Genomic DNA, 5,040 nt, shown 5'->3' with positions numbered 1-5,040 from the left:
AAGCCTTTATCACAAAGATGACTTATGTTAAGAAGATTATGTTTTGATCCATACAACAATAACAACAACATCAAGCCTTTATCCCACTATGTGGGGTCGGCTATATGAATCCTTTTTCTCCATTGTGTCCTATTAAAGGTCAAATTCTCGTTTAAATCTAATAAAGAAAGGTCATTCCTAATATTTTCTAACCAGGTCTTTTTAGGTCTGTCTCCACCTTTCTTAACATAAGTTAAATCTAATACCTCTACTCTCCTAACCGGCTCATTGGAAGGCCGCCGTTTTATGTGACCAAACCATCTAAGGCGACTCTCTCTAATCTTATCTTCTACTGGAGCTACTCCAATCTTTTCACGTATATGCTCATTTAGTATCCATCTCTAAGGGTAAAGCCACTCATCCATCGCCAACATTCAGCACAATAAAGCATTACAGACCTCAATACCATCTTATAGAATTTTCTCTTAAGTTCGAGGGGTACTTTTTTATCACACAAAAAGCCTGAAGCATTCCTCCACTTCAACCATCCAACTTGAATTCTGTTGATAATATTAAGTTTGAGGGATACTTTACTAGTAGATATTTTGATCCATCTACCAGTAAAATATTTTTAATGTGAAAATTTTAAGAGCTAACTATACATGAGCTCACCACTTTCCTTGTGGTATTATTTTTGTATCACCTTCCATCCTACCATGGCTTCTATGAAATGAATTGATTTGCATCATGAATTGTATGCCTTGAACATTCACTATCTATATACCAAATTCTAACAAGAGGCCTTTGGTGAAACCATCCCTATAAAATCATTAAAGGTTAGATTTAGGAATCAAAACAAGTTTAAGTTCCACCTTACAAATTAAGGAATGAGATGCTTGAATGTTATGCTATGATATATGCAATTTTGGTCTCCACACTAAATGTGTTCTATGATGAATAGTGCAAGTGTGGGAGATATGTCCTAGCATGACACAAAAAGAACATCTCATTCCAGGAAAAGGATTTATTAAACTTTGTGGGTTGTAGTGCCTCTTCGTAGGTTTGAATGCATATTATGTTGATAGTTTATAATATGCTATAATTGAAGGTGTTATTTTTTTTTTCCTTTGAAATTTGTTAATTTCACTTGCAATGATTTGTTTACACTTTCAAGAATTCTGTTTTCATATTTGAAAAGCATGTTCGCTACTATTTAATTGAGATGCAAGAGGCTCTAGTTAAATGAGTGTATTTTCTAATTCTATTTGTGATGTTTTCAAGGAATCATATGTTGCAATCCGTGACCCCTAGTTTGAGATTTTGATTATGATAAATAATGCTGTCTGAATAACTATTTATTGAATATCTTTTATTTTTATTATTGTCTATGAGTACTAACATTTAAGGAAGATCACAAGTTACTCAGGATAATAATAAGACTCAAGACTGAGTAGAATAGGAGTGTGTGTCTGTAATATTATAACTTTACATTTTTTTTTTCTCTTTTCTTTAGTCTGGCCACAAACTAGATATAAATCTGAATAACCATGCACACACCCAGGGGGAGAGGGTTTTAAAAGAAAAATATATATATTTTTCATGTTGATCGTACTGTACGAATTTATGTTGTATTGTATGATCTGATCAGGTTATAACGTATTTCTATGAATAGGTCAAACTGTACGATTTGTATCATATTGTATGATGTGTTACAAATCCAAAATACTAGCCGCCAGATTAATTTAAGTAAGTTTTATCAGTCGTTCATACTGTACGTTCTATTTTGAATACTTACTTAAATTAACCCATGATTAGTGGAATAAATCAAGGATTAATCTCTAATTGGTAATCGTACTGTACTAACCTATTTCATACTATATGATGAACCGAGATTATTTTTTATCATCCCGAAGTTCATCCTTGACAATCCCTTAATTTTTGCCTAATTGTATTGTACGAAGTATATCATACCCTACGATGTACAAAGAGGAGTTATGATCATCCCATATTTCATCCTGGACGATATCTTGAATTTGACTATTTATACTATATGAAGTAGGTCGTACCCTATGATGTACAGAGGTGAGTTTTGATCGTTCTGACTATCATCTTGTACGAACAGAAGTGTTGAGGATTGTATGGTATGAGTTTATATCGTACTGTATGATTATATTCAGAAGTTTCTAAATTATTCATAAACCTTCATACCAGGACGAAGCTCGTTTATACAAATCATACTGTACGATGTGGAATCGTACTGTATGATAGTAACAGCTAATTTAAAAATTTCCAGGGATTTTGAAGCCAATTTTAAGTATCAAAAAGTAATGTTTTTAATGTGTAACTAAGAGAGAGTAATGTGAGTATAGAGGGAACACTTGGGAGAGAGCTCTTGAGAAGATTTAGGGTTTGAGAGAGGAAGAAGAGGGTGAGCTTGGTGAGGGAGATGTAGTGTGAGGGAGATCACATGGTTGCTCCATTCTTCCTGTACTTTATTCCTCCTGTGGCCCGTGAAGATCTTGTGGGAGGCTCTCTGAGGGGGAGACTCTTCTACATCCATGTTCTCTAAGATTCTCCGCCTTCTCCAGGAGGGAGAAAAATGAGAAGGTACACTGCCATCGCCAGGAGGGTAAGAAAAGCATTTTGCATTCCGCCATGTTGGGTTGGTGAAAGTGAGTATTATGAGGGCTTCTTCGCTTTGCCGAGGGGCCAAAAAGAGGACTATAGTTTTGTAGTGAAATTCTCGGAGTGGAGGACTCCGGGGTTGTGGATGTAGGTCAAGTGACCGAACCACGATAAATCTCTAGTGTGATCTTTCCCTTACTGCTTTTTACTTTTTCTTGCATTTGAATTTCATTATAACTGCTTGGTGAAATTCTTTGTGGAATCGATTGTTGCTATTTGTGTTCAAGTATTTTCTTCCGTGTTAATTAAAGTTTTATCAAAAAAATTAAAAACATAATAAACTTTTAGAACTCCTGCTTAGGATTTTTTTATTGTAACAAGATTTTAACAATTCACCCCCTATTGACGCATCTAGTAATTTCGATTGGTATCAGAGCGGGGTTTATCATGTCTCATTTTGGTAATCATAATACTGTGGAGGGTTATTCAGTAACCCGTCCACCTCTTTTAGACAATATTCCGTCTGATTTCTAGAAAATTATAATGTCTAATTTTTTATAGTGTATTGATTACCGCATATGGATGTTAGTAAATGATGGTTATGTTGCTCCTTCTAAACTTGTGAATGGAGTGAAAACTCAAGTGCCTTTCAATGAATCGAGCAATGAGGATAGGGAATTAGCTCAATTAAATGCAAAGTGTTTAAATTATTTCTTCTATGCATTAAAATTTGAGGACTCTATGAGAGTATCTACATGTGCTACTGGTAAGGAGATTTGGGATAGACTGTGCATCATATATGATGGAACTAGTGAAGTTAAACAGTCTAGGATTAACATTCTATTGCTTGATTATGAACTCTTCTGTATGAAACCTAGAGAAATAATATCTGACATGTACACTAGGTTCACCCAAATAATGACATCCTTGTATGCATTAGGTAGAGAAATTTCAAATTCTAAAAAAGTTAACAAGATTCTTAGATGCTTACCTAGTTCCTATGATGCTAAAATTATTGCCACCACTGAATTTAAAGACCTAAATGTTTATTCTATTAATAATTTGCTTGGGTCGCTCATTGCATACTAGTAAGGAGTGAGTCAAAGGCAAAGTGATGCAGGTGAAAAGAGAAGGAGCGAACGGTGACATTAAAAGCAAATAATTCAGAAAGTGAAAGTTTTGCAGGGGAGGAAGAAGATGAAATAGCCTTGATGACCCGACAATTCAAGAACTTTTTGAAAATAAAATAAAGGCGTCATCAAAATAACTAAAATAAAGGTAAAAGCTTGAGGTCTACTAAAGTTTCATTTGACACAATCTACTTTGAGTGCAGGAACCCAGGTCATCTCCGAGCTAACTGCCCTAACTTAAAGAGCCAACCAGCCAAGGAAAAAGGTGAGGACAAAGCCAAGTAAAAGAAAGGGAAGATAAAGACACAAAAAGTATTTTAGGCCGACTCTGCCTCAGAATCATCAGAAGAAGAAGAAGCAGAGAAGGAGGTAAAAAATTTGTGTCTAATGGCTAAAGATAATCCTGATCAATCGGATCAAGACGTGGTATGTAAACTTTCATATGAAGATTTACTACTTATTTCTAAAAAAAATCATGACTTGTATAGGAAGTTGAAAAGGATGCATGTTAGTCTTAATATTAATTTTGGTACTTTACAAATTAAGCATGCTAACTTAGATAGAGATCACATGTCCTTTTTTTGAATAATTTGATGCATTAAATAAGAAGCATATTGAACTAATAGAAGAGCATGAATCCTTAAAAACAACTCATGTTAAACTAGAAGAGGCTTTTCACAGATTAGACAAACTTGCATTAGAAGTAGATCACAGTGAGCATTTGTTAAAAATAGAAGTTCATAGATTGACATATCAAAACAACACAATTAAAAAAAATCAAAGAACTAGAAAAAGAAAATGCATCACTCGTATTAGCCAAATTTAACAAACACCTAGCACTGCATGCATCACAAAACTTTAGGAAGAGGCAATACCACTCTCATAAGTTAGTAAACCCATTTCCCGGTGTTAGGTGCTTCTATTGTGGCATGCTAGGTCACCTAGCTTGCATATGCACGATTCACCATAGGATATGAAAGTTTGTTAGGGATGTTAGGCCCTATAGAACTGGCACAAAGCTAATTTAAAAAAGAGAGGTGAATTAGAAAACTTCGAAACCAAAGATAAAACTAAAACCAATATCACCACATAGAAAATCAACGATGCAGAAATTAAAGTGCAGAAGTAATAAAGAAAGAACACACAGGATTTATAGTGGTTCGGTCAAACCTTGACCTACGTCCACTCCTTGGAAGCACCCTCCATGAATTGAACTAACTAAGTGTCTCTCCTTTAGCTCCCACAGCTAGGTGGAGAAGCCCTTACAAAATCACTTCCACCTTCCCCGGTGCGGCGGAGTCGCCGG

Source organism: Dendrobium catenatum, unplaced genomic scaffold (assembly GCF_001605985.2).
Source record: "Dendrobium catenatum unplaced genomic scaffold, ASM160598v2 fragScaff_scaffold_375, whole genome shotgun sequence".
Taxonomy (NCBI): domain Eukaryota; kingdom Viridiplantae; phylum Streptophyta; class Magnoliopsida; order Asparagales; family Orchidaceae; genus Dendrobium; species Dendrobium catenatum.
This window is presented reverse-complemented; position numbering follows the sequence as displayed.